The sequence below is a fragment of the Erithacus rubecula genome (assembly GCF_903797595.1).
Source record: "Erithacus rubecula genome assembly, chromosome: 15".
Taxonomy (NCBI): Eukaryota; Metazoa; Chordata; class Aves; order Passeriformes; family Muscicapidae; genus Erithacus; species Erithacus rubecula.
In genome coordinates, this window is record NC_136667.1 from 10,766,954 (window position 1) to 10,790,225 (window position 23,272).

Genomic DNA, 23,272 nt, shown 5'->3' on the forward strand with positions numbered 1-23,272 from the left:
TTGTCACTGCTTAAGAGATAATTTAAAAATACCAAGCTTTGCAGTTGTTTGGAAGTATATCATGGATTTTTTTTAATACACGACAGCCCGTACTTTGTGTAAACTCAGAGGAATTTGACGTTTGCTTCTGACTCATTATCCTAAATAAATGAAAAATCTCATGCTGTTTATGTATCTAATGAGGAAGAGTGTGCATATAAAATAAAAGACCAAATTGTACTTCAACAAATCAGCAATTGTTTTCTCTCTCTTAGTTTGAGTGAAAGCTTTCTTCTGAATTATGTCAAATCATAACATGATTATATTAAATCATTAACAACATACCTGAAAATGAAACAATTTTTCCCCTCTGCAGAAGATCTTGGCACAGAGAAATTTCTTCAAATCAGGAGGGACACAACAAGCAATAAAGCTAGAACACACCTGAAATTAGTCACGTCTAACCCCTCATCCTTATCACAGAACCAGCTAGAACATAATCATTCCTGACTCAACTTTGCCAAAATTTTATCCCAAGAAATCTTTCACCATGTAGATTTCTTATCTAGGCAACCTGTTCCAATTATGTGCCAACAAGTTTACCCCAGGTTGCCCAATTCAAATACTTGGAAGTCTTATGTCAAGCTTTAAGACGACTTTCCTTGAGTTCTTATACTTTTCAACTTGGTTTTTGAACCTTCAAAGTTTGCATTAGCCTCTCTGAAATTTTTTTTTTTTTCCAGAAACTGATAGCTTTTCATAATCATTCGAGTCTAGATGCTGAAACTTGGGAAGCAAAAATATATACTTCTTCCAAGTGCTGACAGTATTAATTTAATTTTTTTTGACCAGGGTGTAGAGAATAATAGTCCATTGGCCTTTAACATCCAAGGGCTCAAAAACTCCCAGAAATGCTGCTCTTTGCACAGCAGTCATCTGGGCTTTGCTGAGGCCAAGGGAAGGTGCCTCTGGGCGCCCTGTGCCCCTCATCTTGTGCCCCCATGGCCCCCAGCCCTTGTTATCATCATCCCCTTGGCTCCCAGGGGCCACGCTGCAGCTGTTCTGCTCTTCTCTCTCCCTCCTCTCCTGTCACTTCCTCTAAGCATATAGATCCAGAAAGTATTTGTCTGGTTCTTTGCTCCATCTGCTGCTCAAACATTAAATGTGAAAGAAGGCAGAGACCCCAGACTACAGCAGAAATGCTGTTTAGGTTATGATGCTACTGCAATTCACTTGAGTATCAATTTGCAATAAAAGCAAGATGTATTGCAGGGGATTTCAGGTACTGGAAATTTAGCTTCCTTACATTTGGACAAAGAAAAGAAAAAGGAAAAAAGAAATAGAAAAAAAAATCCCCAAAAATAAAATTTCCTTTTACCACCTCCCTATTTTGAAGAAATTCTTTAATTCTAGCTACACTACCTGTTATAGATTTACATTTATGGGAATATTTTTTCCTCTGCTTTGGATATATTTATTTTCTTCATTGATTCCAGAAATGAAATAGGAGTGAAACAAGACAGAAGAGATTTGCCTTTTCCTTTCCAGAATACAACCACAGTACCCACTGATCACTGGACATTTGGTTCAACATTGTTTGTGCAAGCAAACTATTTTTCATAAGAAAATCTTAGAGACATTGCTTTGGTATTTATGGAAAGAAGCAGCTCTGTGCATGTACCACTTTTTTGTTTAACATGGTCCCGGAACACAGATGAATTTTAGCACTTTTGAGCACATGAATTTTAGTAGGAATTTTTGGACACGTATGCTTCTTCTGCATGAAAGTCAATAAAAATTTAGTCACAGCCTCTTTCTTCACTGACCTGATCCAACTTACACTGAAATCTGTGAGCACATCACCACAAAACTGGACCTACATGGCAAACAATCCTCCTCTGACTAGGCTAAAAATAACAGAGGTCTTGTATGAAGCTAGATATGAATGGATACCAGACAATAAATCACTCTAGAAAACTATATCAAGAGAAGAAAATGGGGATTAAAGTCAAGCTCTAGATTTATATACTATAGAGGTAAAAGATCTAGCACCTGCAACTAAAACAAATGGGTATGATTGACTGGTTGTTCTGTTTGCATTTCAACTCTACAATTGCAGCTCCAGTTCATAACCATACAGGAATCCTTAGCTGTAAGCACAAAGAGAACAATAAAACAGCAAAACTCCAACATAACAACATACAATGGAAGATGGAAGTTGATGCAGCAGGGCTTTGCCTTCCTCCTTCCTTTGGCAGTACTGTCAAAGTGGCATAATGACTCAGAAAATAAAGAATACATATTTAAAATTATGTCAGAATAAGCAAGAATGGGAAAACCATGGGTTTGCTACCAGTCTCTCTCACTACTAATTGCTGATTTTGATAGCTTTGTGCTCCTTAGCAGGCAACACACAGAAGGAGAGGGGGGAAAATATTTTATTCATTGCTCAATAAATGCACTGCAGCTTCATACTGACATGGCACTCAAGACAAAAGCTTTTCACTGTGCTATCAAGCAGCTGAACTTCGAGTCCTGCCTGGTCTAAAAAAAGTGAGATGCCTCTTCTCCCAGTCAGATGACACATTAGTTGCTGTCGCTGCTGTCAAGCCTGAGTTATAGTGATAGCATTACTGCTCATACAGCCTGCAGGCAAACCAAACAGCATCAGACAGCAAGGCTGCAGTCACCACCTCATCTGCCTAGTGAGAGGAATAATATTTTTTGTAACAGATATTTCCCAAAGAGCAGTGATCCTTGCAATCTACTCTGAGAAGCACTCATGCCTTTCTGACCAGGCTCCTTTTCATTCTATAGATACAATAATTCAACCTTCACATCCACAGCTGATAACAGTATTTTTCCTCATCAAGTTGAGGCTCTTTCTATCATACTCAGTCCCTAGCAGACCATCCTCCTGGTGCTGTATTTGGACACAGGTTTTGTGCAAGGCTTCTGATGTCCTCATGCTGCAATCCAGCTCCGATTATATGGCTAAAATTCATGAGAGCTGCAATGTAAAAATGAGCACATGGCACAAAACAGTGACCTTTCAACCAAACAAAAGCAAGGCTATGTCCAAAAGGATTATTGGCCTGCCATGCATCTATCCTTGTGAATAGTTTCATTTAAAGAGAGATCACTTTAAATTTTCACCTGAGAAGATAAAGAACTGGACACTTCATGTTTCAATATGAATCAAGCAAAGGCCACTTTATTACTCTCTTCTAACCCTAATATACAAATTCTCTACCCCTACACTCCATCATGCAACTTATCATTGGTAGAAGCCTTCTTGCACGAGGAAAACATGAGGACTTTTCTACTTTTCATTGGCTTCAGAGTTTCTTGGTATTCACCTATCACCTTCAGCTCATCTCACCCCTTGTTTTCTCACTAAGCTGCAGCTGTTCTTATCTCTCTTTTGTGGGAGGATGGTTTGTAAGGATAGTGCTGAAGGCAATTTTCCTCAATGAATTACAGCTGTACTGATTACTGAGGAGTGGAAACAGCCCTGCCTGTCCAATGAGAATGGGTGTTATAAAAGAGGGGGCTAGCTGCTCATCAGAGAGTTGGAGTCTGCTGGCTGTGTTGTGAGGAGGAAGGGATATATGGTAGTGCAAGGGACAGACAGGGTTAGGTGGCTGGGTAAGGGATAGGATGGAATTAGCCTGTCATGCAGAAGGAAGATGGAAACTTGCAGAGAGAATAGGAAAAGGAGTCAGTGCTGTGTGGAGCTGCCTGTGAGAAGTTTTTAAGATAATAATGGATTGATGATGGTGTCAGTTGTGTCCATCTCAACTTTGACACTCTTTCAGGATGGCTTCAAGGGCAAAGCTACAGGCCTAGCTCAGGTTCATAAAAGCATTTGTAGCCTTTTCCAGGCTCGTTCACTACATGTCTGTTTTCCTCTAAAAACATCCCCACATTCACCTGCTTCCCAACACTTGAAATTTCTCCCAGCATTTCCAATTCTGCCAGACTGTCTGAACTCCTGTTAATGGGCTTCAATTTGTCTCCCCACTACCAGGCAATGCACTCACATTGTTTGTTTGCTGACAAACTGGAGCTTGCCATGGGGTTTCTGTGCCCCTAGCAAACAGCTGTACAGGTTCTGTCTCACCACCCATGAGCCAGTAGGGGTGGAACAGGCAGGGACCAGCCTCATATCTCAACATCACATTGAGCTGCTGCTGCAGCAACAATTCTTCATCAGAGCATCTGTCCTACCAAAGCTCATTAGGGGGAAACAAGCAAGGAGTGCTGGGGGAGGATCTTGTCATTGTTAATAATGTCAGACCCTTTTCTGCCTTGTCTTTTCATGTTAAAATTTTCAGAAGAACATGGAGGAGCCACACTTGACAGGTCCTAGAGTACCTTTGACACCCTGATCAAGCTTGGTACCTACTACTTTATGACAGGAGTAAATGAACTTTGGGGCTCGTGTACATGTCACGTACTAGCATATGTAACTTTTTTTTGTATCTATTTGATATGTATTATTCTGTTTAGCTGCATATGGATATACAGCTACCTATTCCTTGGCCTATTCTGATATCCAAAGGGATTCTCAGGCAAATTCCCATTAGGCTGGCCTCAAGGATCATATGTTTTTTGAACTGCATGGGGTCACAGCAGTCTGAACAGCCCATCAATCAAAGAACTATGTGACTCCTGCTAGCCAGCCACACAGACTGACTATTTTCCATTTCCCCTTCTGACAGATAAATTTAAGAACATATAACATGAAAATTTTCCTTCAAATTAATTAACAGTTCATCCACACACTACAACAAGCTGTTATATTTGGATATCTTTCTCTCGTAAACCTCAGGCTGGCTTCTCTCTCTTAAAAATCATTTCCCAGTGGATACCAACATCGTTATGGTGGTGTATAATCTCCCCCCAAACATAGTTCCCTGTGTTTTATCCCCAGTTCACATCTCCAGTCCAGTATGAGAAGCAGCAAGCTCCTGAAAGATCCCAGAAGGCTCCTACCCTTGCTATTTTTACCCCAGACTCCCTGTGAGCCACATTAACTTCCCTGCAGTTTGAAATTACACCTGACTGACCCCACAATCTCACTGAATGCAGCAATGTGGTGACTGAAGCATGCACTGCTCCAGCTGCAAACACCTGGCTGGGAATCTGTCTGCACCAGCCTGCAGCAGGTTTCTGATGGAGCACATGAAGGAAGCTCTTCAACAAAAACAGACAGCAAACCCTGCCTCATGGGTGCTAGCAATTCTAGCAGGTGCCACAGGTACCCTAGGTGTAACAATCTTCTTTCCCTCTCTAGGATGCCTGTGCTCACCCTGACAAGCTGCTCTGCATCCCACTGCACACTATAAACAGACTTTCTATCTGTCATGCTGAGCATAAGAGAAGTTTTGTTGTCAATCTCCCATTATTTTTGCTGAAGATGTAAGGAAAGGTGGCCTGGTTTATTAAATGAGCACATCCAGCCCTGCAGCCCCTGTCCCTCTGAAACAGCCCAGGCAAGTGGGGCACTGAAGAAGGTGTCTGCTCCCACAGACACTGGAAGAGCTGTAACTACTGCTTTTCTGGTGTTTTCAGTGACCTGACCTACACAAAGTTTCACTAAGTTACTTCAGGATGTGCATTTCCTCAGCTTTGTCACTGGAGCTATCAAAACCTGCTGCACAGTGTTTCCCCTTGATGAAACTAATTGTTCACAGGGAACTCATCTGAAATTTTCTCCCAGACCCAAAACCACCTAGCACCATAGCTAGATTTAATTCAAAATTCAAGAACTTCCTATGGCATAACTTGGGGGCTGGCAGCCCTTGCTGCTTCCCACACCCTCCCCCTCCAGCTGTCTCACCCTTGCTTGCTCTTTAACTACCAAGAATCCACAGTTTCTGATACTAGCTGTCCAAAGTCTCACAGAGAGAGGAATCATCTTCCCATCTTGCTTATATTACAAAACAAATTAGAAATATTGAAGTGTGTTAATCCTGTAATTATCATGGTTATAATGAGGCAGTTTAATGATCTTGCTAATTGTCTGTTCAGCAAGACTGGATTGGAAAACATTCCTTACCCCTTCCACTCTTTTAATTCTGCTTAGATCAGATGTTTCCTGTAAGTGAAGAGTTGTAGCTATGTTTATTACTATTCCAACACCAAATAAATGTTTAAAAATTGCTTCAGGTCTAACCAAAGGCCAAGTACTATATTGTAAGAAATGTCTATGTGGCCACAGTCAGTATCCATTCAGCTATATATTAATTCATACAAGATTGCCAGAAGAAGCAAAAAGAGAAATAATGCATCTCTGTGAGGACTAAAGTTTTGCTTATGGGTTGCCTGTTAAATGCCTTAAAATTATCAGCTGAAATAAGCTGCCTGAAATTTGTTTCTGCCTAATCAACTGCTTTCTTGTTTATTCTGCTGCAACAACACACACTCAGCCTGTGGCTGTGGCTAAATACAGGTGCTGTCCCAGAAATCACTTGCAATGTCCCAGGAAAACTCTTGCACCTTGGGAGCAATTCATGACCCCCTACGTGGGTCGTCACAGACATTAAAAATCACTTTTACAGAAGAAAACAATCAAGAATGGGTACACAAGTAAGTGTTCACTACTACAAAAAAAAACACATGATTCCAGCACATCAGCTTCTCTGCAGGAGTTGTCATGCATATGCTAATCCTGGAGTAAACTGCAAGTTATTCCAAGCAATGAAACAGTAATTTACCCCATGTTTATTGTAAGCAGCTGATATAGCCCTGCATTCCCTGCTATGCCTTTTCAAAACCGCACATCTCATCCTTCCAGCTCTCTCAGCTGTAAAAAAAGTGAGCTAAGTGTTCCTGTAATAGGTAAAAGTTACCAAGTATCTCAATGTAGAACTCCCATTTTGAGACTGATACCTGTGTTTGCCCAGCAAATGATTGCAGAAGAATTTAAAAAGAATGAAGAGTCTGTCCATTTAGCCAAACACACACCTCTGAGCTACAGAGATAATTGGAGAACTTCTCCTGGGTAACAACCACCTCTCTCAGATCCCTGCCTTACCTGCTGCTACAAAACAAAGGTAACTTGTCATCAAGCCTGGTAATAACAGTGCTGTGAGCAGCCACCCAAAACTCAGAGGTCAGATTTAAACTGATATTAAACCAGCAAAACTCCACCAGTCAGAAGATACAGTGATTCACAAGCAGTTGGGGACCCAACCTTTGTACCCAGCAATATTTGCACCACGTTGCACAGGCAAACATCCCAGCACACCTAGGCCAAGATGCCCAGAGCAGCAGAGAACAGACAAAAATCAGGAGTTATCTCTTAATGCAGCCAGATTGTAATGCTCAGCACCTACCAGATTTTGCTTCTAGTAAATTTGACACACTAGAGAAATAATGAATAGTAATTTGTACTAATCTTTGTAAGTTCCATTGCAATTAACAGCAGTGGTTAGCATGTCAATTATTTATGAATACTGAAATGACATGGATCAGCCCAAAGGTTAAACCAACCCACTGTCCCATTTCCAACCACTGTCGGTGGCAAATGTCTGCAAATGCATTTGAAAGGGCAAGGTAGGTATCAAAGCTTTCCCTGAACATTCTACCAATCTCCAATGGCTCATAGCTGAGAAATTTCCTGAGTCAGACTCCTGCCAGGGCTGTGCATCTGAGCAGCTGGCACCCAAGAGCACCCATAAACTCCTTCTGCTCTGCAGAACATCTCTGCCTCACAGGCCAAGCCCCAGAGGCTACAGGCAAGTTCTGCATGTAGTGCTATTTCTTTGCTTGCTTGAGACACTATTCTCTTAGCATCACTGCATGAGCTCAAGGTATACTAGGACTAGAGCACTCCTTTATCCAAGTGCTGACTGTTGCTTTGCTGAGAAAAGGGCTCACAAGTGAGACAACAGCAGGTAATGCATCTACTACAGTCTAATGATTTCCCATAGCTTTAAAAAACACAGTCACTGCAGCATTTGGCTGTGATAACCACAGGAAGCAATCAGATGATTTGTAGATAAGCATTAGATTTCATTAAAACCAACCAGCAGACACTAAAAATGAAAACAAGACAAGCTTATCAAGATACAAGTCCTCAGATCTAACAGCTCTCCTATTAAACTGTATCATCTCTCCCCAGAGACCTGCCTTGACAGAGCAGTGCTCGGTGCAGGAACAGGGATCAGGTCAGTTTAGTGCCATTGCCCCTGCTCCCCACCCTGCAGCAGCCACAGAAAGGATGGGACTCATATGCCAAGCAAGACCTGGGAATTAAAGTTCATTTACCAAATATTTATCAAATATTCCCTTGGTAAGAAAATGAGGGGTCAAGTTACAGTGGGATCTAATAAATGAGTCTGTTTCTCACCACTCTTCAGAAAATAGAATGGAAACAGCAGAGTGATGACATTAGGTGGAATCACCAGCAAGATGAGAATCAAGCCCCAGGAAGACGGGTAGAAAAACCAAGGGGATATGGCTGGACTCATTTCTCTCAAACCTACACAGACACTTTTATTCTGTACTTCACATTCCTGATAGCACAGACACAGCTGCCCCACAGGAGGTTGAACTGCAGGGCACTCAAGTCATAGAAAAGTTATCAAATAACTTCAGAAAAGTTTTGGTGTAAGCTCCAAAAGCCCTTCCAACTCAACTGGGCAGTAGCTGTGTGCAAGTCAGCTGTTGCACCTGAAGAAAGTAGCCTTGTGTGAAATTTTAAATAAAATACATAATGGTTTTCAGACATGTTACAGTAAGGAAACCACTGGAGATAATGGAGAACCTTGCATGATTTTTTGGCTTTTGGTTTTGTTCTGAAACAATTTTGCAATAACACCACTTCAAAACAAGCTGCTATATATGAAGTGGCAGAGTCAATACTACATTTTAAATAAAACACTCATTTGTTTCTCATCGTGCCTTCAAAATTATAAGCTTCTTTATTGCAAACATCTTTCTCAGAAAACCTCAGATTAAGAGGTATGGTGAAGGCAGCCAGGATTGTTACCAGCTTTGTATGATCCTCAGCAATATAGCCACAATTGCAAATGAATTTGCATACCAGAGATATTTGGGGCCAAATATAGCAAAACTGCCTATTATTCCTGAGCTGTAACATGGGTCAAAACCATCCCTCAATCCATTTACCCCAGTCCATTAACCATCCCTATATTTATTGATCCATCTCCAATATGAACCACTGGTGAAAAGTTTGGGGTAAAAACTCTGCAAATATGAATTTAAGTCTGAACCAATATTTATTCCAAGATTGTTCCTCTGTCCATTCCATCTAGTCCCCAGCTCACCACAATAAATCACTTGGGCTCCCCATATACTGGAGCACATCAGATCTCAACAGCATAGATTAGAGTATACAGCTGTGTTTATGTGAAAGAGAAACTAATAAATGAAAAATTATGAGTGGAAATTGAATCTGCTAGACAAATGCTCAGCAATAGATTAACATATGCTGCATTTGCAAAAAAAAAAAATAATACTTTAACTCCAGCTTATATTAAATATTGAGATCACCGAGTTTTTCTCAATGTTCTGCATGTCTTGATATATTGTAAGCAAGCATATTTCATTAGTTGTGTATATCCATATCTCTCTAATAACTTTCAAACTCCTGTACTCCTGTCATTTGGACTTATATTTAAGAGACACTTGGGACCTATAAAAGAAGGGAAAAAACCCAAAACCCATTACTAAAAGCAATGTTTTTCCACTGTTTTTGTCAGTGGAAACTTCTTTTGGACTGCATAATTGAAAAACAGTGCAGTAGGACAAAATATTACATGAGATGAGGAACATTACAATGGCAGCCTTGCAGTCCACAAATCAAAACATAATGCATTGTTTATCACAGATAATTGCAGACTTTCCATCCCATTTTGATCTTTTTGTTAGCTTTTAAACAAATTCTCTGTCCCAATTTTAGAGACAGGAATCAGAAAAAACATTTGCATTCTCTTCTGAAGAATATTCATTATTTAGGGTAACAGAGAGAATAAACTGGATTTTCTGCAGAATATACTACCCTGCTCATGGTAGCTACCCATTGCATGATAAGATACAAGCCAGTGAACCATCACAACACACTTTCTTTATTTAACTTTTAGGAAGCTGTAACTAAGCTGTAAGCTTCTCTGTTTCTATTCATTGGATTTGAATTAATTTTCTCCCTTATTTTAATATTTTCTAAATTTAAAAAAATCCCACCAAAGTCAAACCTTTCTCATGCAGATTAAGATGATTCATGCAGATGAGGAAATAATTCTGTAGCAGATTTATCTCTGAGAACAGTGTGGGAGCCCATGGCATACCCCTGGCCTCCTTGGGGGTCTCAAAACCCCCCTGGTGAGGGTCTCAAAGACCCCTGACTGAGACCCTGGTGTCACAGGTGCTGAATTCTAACCCCTGGGGAAAATTACAAACCCAGAGGGAATGGAAACAAGTTACCAAAATTAGTAAAGTGTAAATTAGACCTTCAGAACGTATATAAAAAGTTTTTTTGGAATGTTTATAATAAGGGAAATGTGGCCAAGATGGAGAATTTGGGGGGTGGACACCTTTTCCTTCTTCTTCTCCCTGTCATCCATGTTGGGTGACATGTTTGCCCTTTTAGATTGGATGGGGTCAGGGCTGGACCATTTAACAAGATTGTATTGTATTGGAAAATTGTTGTAAACATGTAGCACGTAATTTAGACTATCTAAGATAAGCCCTGCCTTCACCAGGCAGATTCCACCATGGATGCCAGGCTGAGCAGACCGCTGCTGGCCAGGCAAAAAGTCCCTGAGATAAAATATAATAAACAATCCTTGGAACAAGAGAAAACTGTCTCCGGCAATCTCTCTTCAGCTGCTGCAGAGAAAACCAGGGTTTGAACCACTTCATGTCCCTCTGGGGTGATCTTGGGGCAAAGGAAAAACCTCAGACTGGAATACCTGGCGTCCCTGGGTGGGCAGTGACAAACTGGAACACATTTAAAAAGTCATATCTCCATTTTTAATCATTTTTACAATTTAAGAGGGAGCATTTTTTGTGAGATATTTTTCTTCTTGTCTGGACTGCTCTGAGGAGAAGCCACAGTCTGTGTAACATCTGAGGTGTGGAAAAATCCATGAGAAGGTCAAAAATTGTAATTCTGACACCAATTTTAATTCAGCATAGTTCAGGCAAAGTCATTTAAGAGAAGGAAAACACTTAGGGGTCAATATGTAAAGAGAACTTCAGCCCACCCCTGTGTTACCATCAATGCTGACGACTATTCTCATTTTCCTTACACATCTATTCACAGCCTGAATTCTTGCATATATAACTGATACATCTCATGGAAGTCAGCAGAACTCCTAATGTTCGCCCACTACTGCTGAATTAAAGCTCACTGCCTACCACTTGTTGATATCAGCTTCTCTCCTCAGGTGAACCAGATTGAGCTCAATACCCATATTTAACAAAAACCCAGCTCCCCTCCTATGAGATACCACTGTGCTATGTTAGCCATATCCTTCAAGGACATGGGCCAACTAATACAGAAAAACCTGTGCAAAGTCAGATCAGTTTGCTGACACCACTCAAGTGTTGCTCATACCAGGCGCCTCCTCTAACAAGATTTGCAGTGCATTTTTAAATAGAACACTTGGTTAAATTAGTATCTGTAAACTACAGTGCCACACATGCATAATGCAGTGTGGCAGCTCTGAAGATTTAGTAAGGCTGTACAGAGAAGCATCCATAGTGATAAATAAAAAATACAGGTTTTCAAAATAACAAACTTTATGTCTCAAGACACCTGTTACTTGCTCAGAGAATGAATGGTAAACTACCAGAAATTAGAATAGGTGTTCTCATTAGGCTGCTCATAATTTACTCCTCTATTCTGCACTGTCAGCCAACCCGACCTCTCTGGTTGGGCCAAAACTATTGCTGTCCCAAATTCAGTTAGTGGGAGAAAGCCAAGCAGACAGCAAAACCTGGAACCAATCTTAACTTGGTCAAGGATGTTTGAAGGATAGCTCAGAAGATGATAAAGGACATTATGTGTCTGAGTCACTGATGTGGCACTAAGGATAGTGTAAGGTCTAGAGAAGTAAATTGTAATGAAGTGTTGGTCTCTAAAATCACTGCAAAGCTAGGATAATTGAACTCACATCCTTGTGTTTGAAAAGCATGAAACTCCTGCTGCTGAAATGGAGAAAGGACAGTCCTGCAGTTTTTAGTAATACCTAATGTAGCAAATTCTTCAAAAATACAGAAAAGCAAAGAAAATAGCAGTGCAGGAACACAGCAGAGTTTGAAGGCACAGATTAATAGATTTCAGTATTAATCAAATTAAGGTAGAGCCTGCTATCAGAGACTATTGCTCTTTAAGTTGCTTCCGTTCGTATATTTATTAATTTGGATATTTTTACACATTTTCTGTGCAGAAAAAATAAAATATATAAATTGATTTTCGATTTCTGAACAATATTCTGTTCTACTTCACTATTTCCATGGAGTACCAGAGTGAGTCTGCTCAAGTGAGTCTGCTAAGTAGGCATTTTGGCAATGAAGACCAATAAAAATGCACAAGCAGGAATTTGCCTTGGTAACTAATAGATATTATGTGCTTCTAACTTGCATCCTGCTGTCTGGGAGCCCAAGGAAACAGCTCTGCCATCACTGGCACTACAACACAGACCCCTCTCCATAGCCCTTTCCCTAAGGCTCCCTATCTGCGTCACACAGGTGAATATTGTTCCCTCACACCAACTCTCTCACCCAGCTGACAATTCCCAAAAAAGGAGCATTTGAATAATCCACCAGCCATTTGCACAGTTGAAATAGCAATAAGTCAACATCAGCATCATAAACAACTGTTGCAAGTTCTTTTTTATGATATATTGCTTGCAAACATTTCTACTGGCTCTAGCATTGTGAGGTTGGAAGTCACGAGTGAGCAGAACAATTCCCACTCCAGTTGGAAAAACCCACCCTTCCCAATCTGTTACAGCTGCAACAAGATATGCGTGGAGAAATAGTGTTGATCAAGGTGAAATAATATTTAGAGTTGAATGTCAGGTTCAGCCACAAATAGATTTGCTTGTGGAAGCAGCTGCTACACCCATTAGAATCTTTTAATAAACTGTTATGAAGATTGACACCTTGGAAGTAATTAAGTATTAAGAATTTTTAGGTAATTACTGCAGCAATAACATAAGTCGTGCTCATTTTCAGAATGAGGAATTATCTGTAGCTCACATTGCTGTGCTCCTTTTAATAATTCATAATAGCTTGACACCAATGATTATTACTCCAGCTTTCCAACTTCCCAAACAAACTAATAGGAGCAAAAGAAACTGTTTACAGTCCAGGGGAAATCCCACCAATTTAACACAAGCTGGTCATATGGGTCTACTAGAGGAAAGCACACAGAAGGCATGATGCCAATGCACTGACAAACAGCAAAAAATCTACATGTAAATCAAATACCACTAAGTCAAGGTGCTGTTTAGAGTGACAGAAAAAATAGTACAGCAGCAAAAGTAGCAATGAGAAAATGTCTCATTAACAGACATGCTGCTACATTTGTTAGGACATTCACACACTGACTGTGATCAGGAAGGAATGTTTTCATACAGTCAGTGCTCATGGACCACCATCCAAACCAAGCTCCCCACCTTCTCTCTTCCACTGACACCTGAACTTATACTTGTCCCCCAAGCCCTTTGAATGGCACAAGTTCATCCTGGATGTCAAATCTCACCTGCTTTTGCCAAGTGAGAAACTTCCTCATCAGAAACTCTCCTGGACCCACCCTCGTTCCATGTTCACACAGACAGCTTATCTTCTCAACTGCATACAGAGCCAGACTCAGGCTTATGCTGCTTCCAAGCAGAATTTTATCTGCTAATTGCAAAAAATACAAATCAAAAACTTCCCATAGGCACACTTGTTATTTTTGCTATGAATTGCCCAGTTAAACCACAACATGTTTCCTGTGAGGTAGTATTGATAGGATCTCAACATTCAGATGGGTTTTCTCAGTGCAGAAAAGCTTTACTATGTTCCTTCTGCAGAGGAAGTGTGCCCATCTGAAGCTCATTTTAAGAGCAGAGTGACCAGGTCATATTTCAGTGCTGTTCCCTTCCTGCACAGTGTCACCACTCCAGAATTCAGTGTATAGAATTCAGCAGTGTCCTTGATCCACCCAGTGCCAGTAAGCTGGTGTGACATCCTTCAGACCGTGACAGGTTGAGAGCAGCTGCACTCAAAGAAACTGCTCTGCCATCCTAAAAGAAATTTTGAGAATGAAGAAGTAAATGAATATAAATACACATCAATTAGACAAGAAGACCAAACCCTAGAAAATGTTAGTGAGTTAATAAAAAGACAGAACCAATAAAGTTGATAACAAAATGGTCTTATCGATAAAAAATTCTTCAGTAGTTTTAAAACTACTTAAGAGTGGCTTTGGCCTTGTTACTTTCAGTAAATCTGGAGGTTTGTTTTGTATTTTAACTTAAATGTCAAGTTATAAATGCCCTTTGAACTGAAAATACATTTTTTAAAAAACCTTTTCAAAATGGGACATTTACTAATGCTAACCATTTTCCCATAAACCGGCATGGCTTTGACAGAACATCAGCATAAAATATACCCACAACTCCATTCTGAACTGTGTGGCCCCTAATGAGAGGATACTCCTCATCTGGCCATCTGAAAACATCTGTCAGTGCCCTACCACCCGCGCATTCCCATATAGCTTTTTTCTACAGCATGGTCAGACCTGGTGCTGCTTCATCAGGATTTTTAGCTGCTGCCTCACTCTGCCTCCTAGCAGAGGTGTTCATCAGGAAAGCTCAGAGTCCTTCCCTGCAAAGATGGGCATTGATATGGATAGATATGGTTAGATTAACCTCCACTTCATCTTCATTTGCTCCCATCATAGCAAAGACAGAAATATCTGGCACATACACAGTCTCTGCCCAACCCCATTAACATTTGGTTAAAAGAGCCACCAAAGGAGACATTAACAGCTCCTCATTTATTTTAAAGTGTTTCCTGGTTTGTTTTTGAAATGCACCATCTGTGCTTCTACCACGGTGTGTTAATGAAACCTGGCTCTTGGCTTTTTTGGGGCAGCGATTTTAAATGTAGTTGGTGGGAACCTGAACCCAGAAGTTGCAGCTGTGACTGTGAGTAGAGTGTGGTAATGGCACATCCACCTTTCCACCTGGAAAAGCTCATCCCCACAACTGCCAGGAGCTGTCTGAAGAAGGTTGTGAAAAACCCACCAGAAACATCCAGCTTCTCACAATTCAGATGCAATGAGGCCAAAGAGATTCTAGCAGCCATAAATTTCAAGTAATGATCGGATTCAAACAGCTGGAATTGAGACAGACTCTCACAGATGGTTGTTATGTTTGCTTTTGTTGTGGTTTAGCCAGTAGATGTTGGGATAACTGTCTTCAGGATCCCAAAGCTCTAATAAAGTTTCATTTCCCATCAGCTCTATTTTTATTTGCATTGCTACAGGAGGCACCTTGGCATCTGCAAGACGAAACAGAAAGGTTTACAAAGAGGATCAAAGTGTGGATTAGGGCACAAGTTGACTCTTCAGATAAATATACAAAACTTACAACTAAACTGTCCTTTGAAGAGGAATTTTGAATTCTGTTAAATCTGTTTGGTGCTCTCTGAATGTGTACTCAAGACAGACACCCAAGACTTTTATCCTGCTTAAGCAAGCAATTCCATACAAATTCTCTCAGACCAAAGCACATTTCCACAGCAGATAACTCAGATTATGCTAACAAAGCAACAGATTAACTTTTTCTCTCTCAGATGGTAATGCTGTTAAAAGACACTGTCCTGCCTAGAAAAAGCCCATGAGTTTTGTGCAAAGATTACTCTTATTAAATAGTGATATCTCCATCTGCTCAGAAATTACCATTGTCTGGGAGAGACAGAGAAGGAAGGAAAGGAGGAGGAAGAGGAAATAACAGAGGAACAGAGGTGTTAACCTCTGCCTTAAAGACATTGTTCTATTTGGTAAAAGTGACATAGCTATGTTTCTAAAGAGATTAAAATCTGAGCCTAATATCAACTGTCTGCCTTTTCCTGAGGAACAACACCACAAATTTCAACATCTTTTACCCCCAAGGTGAAGTGGTACCAGTTATCATGGGGGAAAAATAAATCATGTTTCATGTCCAGACCAAAAATTAGGTAACTCTGAAAAAGCGACAGTAAACCCTGAAAACAAAGTTTTATTCTACATTAATTCTACTAAAAACTGAGAAGTTAAAAAAAAGTTTGAATTATGCCTGAAGAGACCTTGGCCATATGTGCTTCCATATTCAGAAATTTCTTTCCAGGTTGCTATGCCACTGTTCCATTTGTTAAATTATTTTTATGTTAGCTAGAATGATCAGGTTTCTTGTGCAGTTATTGGGACCCGAAAGGCACCTTTATTTACCTCATTTATCATATACAGCAGCATTCAGTTGAAGTGTGGAGGTAAACAATTTTAAATAGCAATATTCTTGCTAGAATGCAGTCATCTTGACCTCAGGAGCTTTGGAAAAATGCAGATTTAAACTGTTCACATTACTATTTTATCTGCATTTCAGTCTGAATTACTAACTTATCATCAAGCTCAGCAATAAAGAAACATGGAGGGAAGATATTAAATATTTATGCCTACAGTACCTTACAAGTTTTCATTGAAATATTAATTGTAAAACAAAAGCACAACTGTTCAGCTACCAGGAGTGGTAAAGGCAATACTTAAAGCCAGCTAACAGTGCCATAGACAATTTAGTTTGGTGTGCTAAAAGAATTGTTAGCTCAATTTAAATTTGTCAAGGGAAATACTTTGAAAATATATATTCAAAATATTTATCAGTCATTCTGCAATCAGCACCTGCAAGAACTGTTAAATCACTTGCATGTTACAGGATAACCATAAAGTAGGGAAATATGTCCCTACCCTGACTCCCCAGGTTATGCTGAATTTCTGCCACAGGATTTCCTGCAGCTTTGCACATTCACGTGTTAGTCCTGGTCTCCAGAGCCTGGCCTGGCCACGATGGTTATGGCAAAGCAGGTGCCACTTCATGCCAGCCACAGGCAGCCTTTTGTCATGCTATTTTCTTAAAAGGGGATCTCTTCAAACAGAGGATGTCTTTTACAGTAAGTTTCAATTATTTTTTACAAGAAATAAAAGCTTACTGCAATCTGGAAGAAATGAAATCTGGTCTTTGCTGAAAGAGCTTATTAAAATAGGCAACCTGTGTGAGTGAGGAGAGGAGAAAGCCAGCTAAAATGGCCTGAAGAGAAAAATGAAAGAGTATTTGGGATAAATGAAGAGAAACCTCTTCTTCTCAGAGATTAAATTATTAATTATCCTGGAGAAAGCCTTGTGTTTACCTCACACACATTCAGTGCCTTAACAAGGGCCATCACCAGTGCTGCCTTGTAACACCACAGCACACACTGAGCTGCTCAGCTTATTGCATTACAGTGGATTTTAAATACTGCTGCTCCTCAACAGCAATGATATGGGGTCAAGAACATAATATCCATTGCAGAGAAATCTAATTCCAAAGCTGGGAAAGTAGTTTCCCACCCCAAAATTGCTTTAGGTATTGAAATGAATCCTGTATTACAGATAAGCTTTGGTCAAAGCAGAAATTCTGACGGATTTATTACTCTGTTATCACGTGACTTCATGGTTTCAAAAAATACATATATTCTTCTAAAATCCATTTATCTAGGCAGAATTTAATAGTTGCAAGAAGTATGCTTATTTAATTGAAATTTGCTTCTAGCATGTTATTCTAGGGTCTCTCCATCTGTGGCACCCCACCACGGCATGTGTCCTTTTATTCCTGCTGTCTATCTCCCACATTCAGAGGCCCACTTAAAATCATGCTAAGGCACTTTCCTTTATGCCTTTGCATTCTCAGAAAATTGCTTTTTAACTTGGGTCAGCTTCAATTTTAACTTTATTTTTTAGGAAATGTTTTTTAATCTGCAGCAGCTCAGCATTTATATACCTCATTTTACAGAGCTGCTCTGGAAGTGGCCTCATCACCCCAAAGCAGTGCACTGTGTTCATCAAATGTGCTGTGAGGCTCTGGGGGAGACAGGAAAAATAGGCTGTAATTCTGGCTCAGCCCTCCTCGGCCTCCAGCACGAGGTAAAATCACTGCTGGATGTCAGGACGTGCTCTGTGGCACGCACATATTCATGAGACCATTAGACCATTACTATCTCAAAGCATTTCACTTCTACAAACTTGCTGATTAATGAAAAAATCTAAAAGCCCTTCCAAGAGCTAAGGACAGTCCTGGAGAACAGTAAGCAGAAATTATCACTCAGCTAAAAGCTTTCAGTTGCATTAGTACACATCTGGTATAGCTTTTCAGTTCAGGACACCTCAAAACAAGCTGTGAGGATGCCTGGAGGCCCCAGGTGAGCCTGCAGTCCCTGAGGAACCTTTGCATGGTCCCTCTCCAGCCACAGGAACAGTCACACTGGGGCTCTGGGAGCACTCACAGACAGCACAGACAGAAGAGAAAGTCAGAAGGGAAACCAGAAAGAGAGTGGTTGTAAGTTAGAAACTAGGAAGATATTCTGGACTGTGGGGGAGGTGAGACCCTGGCTCAGGCTGCCCAGAGAAATTGTGGCCCATCCTATCCAAGTGTTCAAGGCCAGGCTGGACGGGGCCCTGAGCAACCTGGTCTAGTGGAAGGTGTCTATTCCCATGGCAGAGGGGTGGGACTAGGGGATCTTCAAAGTCCCTTCCACTCAAACCATTCTATGATTCTGTGATATTAAGAAAGCAGTGTTCCATATAATTGAGACTGTAAACATAAAACAAATTTTTTACTAATGCATATTAGAAACTCCTAACCAATTAATGGATGTAGGCTACACACTGAGCTTCTAAAAGTTAACAAAGAAACATTTCAAATACATATTCTATTGGATTTGATCCCCATAATAAATTCTTAATGTAGAAGAGTTGATGCTTCGTATTTCCTTTAGTCCACTTCCAATCACAATGCCAAGTGCACTTATCTGAAGGACATTATTTTAATGAAGTCATTTGTGCCCTTAAAAATTAATATGTCAGAGCAGTTAAAGTCTAGTGACTGTAACCAAACCAAATAATGTATAATGGAGAAATGCAGTGAGAAAAGAATACAGCCTGAAATCAAGGTTAAAGTAGTTAACCTTAAGAAAAAGAGGGGAAACAAAAGCCAACACCAATTATATGTTCCCTTGAGACACCATAAAGAATACCATTACATTGTCATCGCCCTACTGCATACAGTTTTGAATTGAGATTATCAACCATCACTGCTGTACAATGAAGGCACCATGAAATTAATCTTCATTTGAGGAGATAAAAATTATATTCTTGTGTTCTAGAGACACTTGGTCTAAGAGAAGCCCCTTCAGCAGCACGGTACCAGAGCTTCCCAAAGAGCTATGACTAAAACAGTCATTTTGTTGTAAAGAGTTTCATGCAAGCCAAATACATTGCAAAAATATGATGCAAAATTCACTCTTCCAGTTCTTTAAGCCAAGTTGTACAGAAACTGCCATCAGTTCAGGAAAATACTTCCCTCATTTTTGCATAAAATACATGACAGACTGCTTTGGCAGCAGCTCCTTAGATTAGAACAGCTCCAGCTCAGGGCTTCCTGTCTTTAAATAATTCAGCTTTTCCCACATTCAGGTGAAAGTCAACCATGTACAATATAAAATGCCAACAACATACAAGGAAACAAAGTGCACCTGTTGATGTGCTACTACTTCATCACTTTTCTTACCATGACATTTTCTTCAGTGAATGCCATCATTCCAATAAATACTGACAGAGGTAGAAATGACAGGAGGTGTTCACATAGGGAACTGAGGCTCCTTTCTTCAACATCCCAACACATGACACCCACAAATTCACTGCCCTTTGGGTGGTAGAAGGGGATTTCTGGCTAAGCACACAGGAAGTTTAAACACATGAAGAGTTAATCCTCTGTCCAAGTTGCCTGACACCCAACACCCCCACAACACTTTTAACAAATGGACAGTATTTTTCTCTTCTGCAGAGAAAGGCATGGCCACTGGAACTCAGCAATCTAACACCACAACAGTTCACGTAAATTGCTACTCACATAGGGGTTTTCTTCATTATTAGCTGCAAATGTTTCCAGACAAGAAAAGCACAATCACATTTCCAGAACCCATCACAGATATTTATGTGTTCTTCTTCTTGGCCCATGGAATTTACCAGTTTGATAAACTCCCTCCTCCTTTTAACACAGCTTAGCAGTCTCCAAGGTGCACCTCCAAACTAGATTAATGTACCTCCAGAACATTCATAAGGTAAAGAAATGTAATTTAATTTGTGATTGCATAAACCAGTCACGGAAGCCTCCCAAGAAGCCTGAGTTTTCATTTCTTTCATAGTAGACATTTAATTATATGATAATTACTTACAGCTTGCAGCACTGCTTCTACTTTTATGAAATATAAATTGCTCTTCACTCAAAAGTGCAGGATGAGCATTTTAAAGGCTTCATTAAGTAGGTTTCAAGATATTTTTTTTTGACGACTTTCTTTAAGCTGTGGAATGGAAAGTAGATGTACCTGGAAACTGAAACTTGCTTCACAGAAGAACAAAGTAGAATTGCTAATATAATACCAGGATGGATGAGCCTTTACAAGAAAAAAATATTAACTTTTAGCATACACATTTTTTTAAATAACGAACAAAATATTTCTGTCAAGCTGCATGATAAAAGGGACCAGAAGGGAATAAGCAGCATTTTCAGATCTCAGACATGAACAACAAGACTCTTTATTCTTAATTTCCAGAGCTTGGAAACCTGAGGTTGTCTCAGACACACCATTATTAAAGCAGCCTTAGTGAAAGCCCACCAACTCATTTGTAGCTTCCTAAAAGCCTAGAAAACAGGAATTATGAAAGCAGAAATAGGATGACAAGAAAAATAACTTCACATGAATTTATGTATTGTAATTCTATGACTGTTTTGACCTTGATTTTGATTTTGGACTGTTAGGAGATGGTGGTGCTGGTACTTCTGCCCTCTCCTACCTTCACAGTGCTACAAGATCACAACTAGGAACAAACATGAGGACACAAAATCACCAAAGGCTGAAGTCCTGGCTGCTGCAAAACATTGTGCAGGTGTTAGTGCTATCTGGTGGCCACACAAGTATCTCACAGTGGTGGTAGAAAGATGCTGTTAGCTGCAAATCCTGCAGGAAATATGACCCAGTCAGGCAGCATCTTCTTCTGCCACAGGGTTGTTGCTCCCTCATCTCAGGCAGGAAAGGGGAGCTGAGAAAGATTCTGAGGTATGAACTCTACCTTTTGAGACTCCAACAGGTTTTTCTGATTTTAGATTAGCAGTTAGGTACGCCCATACTATTAATTACATCTGGATTCATTCAACATGAATATACAAAATGGGACAATAAAACTAACACACAACCTGTCTGTAAATTCTTCTTGGCAGCTGTTATCTGCCACCCTCCAAGCCAGTACTTCAGAAAAGAAATTCTCTCTGAAGCAGAGGAGTACATAACTTGAGATTTGCCTAGACCAGTGCACTGTTAAGGAAACTAAGCAGATCTAAAAACCACAGATTGAAAAGCTCAGTTAAACTGCATTAAGTTTATGGACACTATCACTCAGAATTTAAAAGTACCCCTGATTCAAGTGAGGCTTATTAATTCCCAAGGGAAAACAAAGCTTATTATGATTTTTTGACACTTTAATGCTGAAGTAACAAGTATACTGAGAATTTGATTATTTGGTTTAAAAGGTACTTTGGAATAATTTTCCTAAGGGCTCCCATCTAGAGCAGCATTTGCAGTCTGCAGTGTCTTTTCAGACACTTTACAGACACGGCAGCACTGAGCAGTCACATAACCCCTGAGCCACCTCTCTGCAGTGAGTGAATTCAGTTTACTGTTTTTCCTTCTTCTGCAGATGACATACCCCAAAGAGACACTTTTAATTGTGCCCAATGGCAAGCAGTCCCCCAGATATTGGTCTTTACACAGAGGCTGTGAACAGTGCTCCTAACACACAGCTGGCTGGAGTCAGCCATGATCCAGGGGAAAATAAAGAGCCAACACCCTACAGCAAGCTGTGCCTTGGCTGAAACGGGCAGAAAAGTTCATCTTTATTTTATATAGTTTACAAAAGGGCAGAAAATGCCATGCCATTTCATTCTGAACAGCTTCTTCCATTATCTAGTGCAGCACAGCACTTAACAGCTAAATAACAGCATAGGAAGGAAATTAAGAAGTATAGAGGAGCAAAAGGAGTTGTATTTCCAGCTGAGACGTGGAAAGAATTGAGAGATGGTGAGAGGCTGCTTTGTGTAAGACTGAACATACCTTCTGTGCCCTTACTCACTCCAGCACAATCTGCTGGGGTCAGGCTCTCAAATACTCTCATATTGATCAGCAATGTCTCAACCTGTGGAAATCAGCTTAATGCTGAAACAAAAGCTACCTGGCAGCACATAAAAAATTTAAGAGCAGTTTTTGAGCACAAGTGCTGAATGAAGGTGTGCCTGTGGGCTGCCCAGTGTAGAAGGGTCTCTCCCAAAGGGAAAAGGCTACTTAGAGCTACTCTAAGACCTGACAGGCTTTTGGACACACACTTTGCCTTGAAAGGGGACAATATTTTTTACAGCTGCTTTTCTGAAACTCATCTCATGTCCAGAGAGGGAAGAGGAGGGTCGGGAAACAGGGAGACATCACTGCCTTCTCTGTCCTGGCCTCTCTGTACTACACCTATTTCCATACTACACCAGCAGGATCATTCAGTGAAATGGTTTGAAGGCAATAGAGAGGTAAGGAGAACACCTGATCACACAGTCACATAAAAATGAAAGGTTTCTCTTTAAAGTTCAATTAAATCTGGCTGAAATTTTGCATTAGCAGCAACTGCACAATTAAGACTGCAAGAGATAAAGTCGTAATTTAAACCAATAATTAAAACAAAACTTCTAAAGAATAATCTTTTATTCTTTTCAATCTGTTCTTTTAACATTTTATCAGTTTAAGGCACTTTTAAAGCCCACAGCAAGATTTAACACCACTCTCTTCCCAGAAAGTGAAGTAGCAGGGCCCTATAAAACATCTGCCATCAGGCAGGTGCACTTTGTACTTCAAGGAAGAATGTCCCATTTTTCATAGCTGGATACTGCTGGGGAACCTCACTAGAAACCAAATTACTACCTGCATCAGGTTTACACTA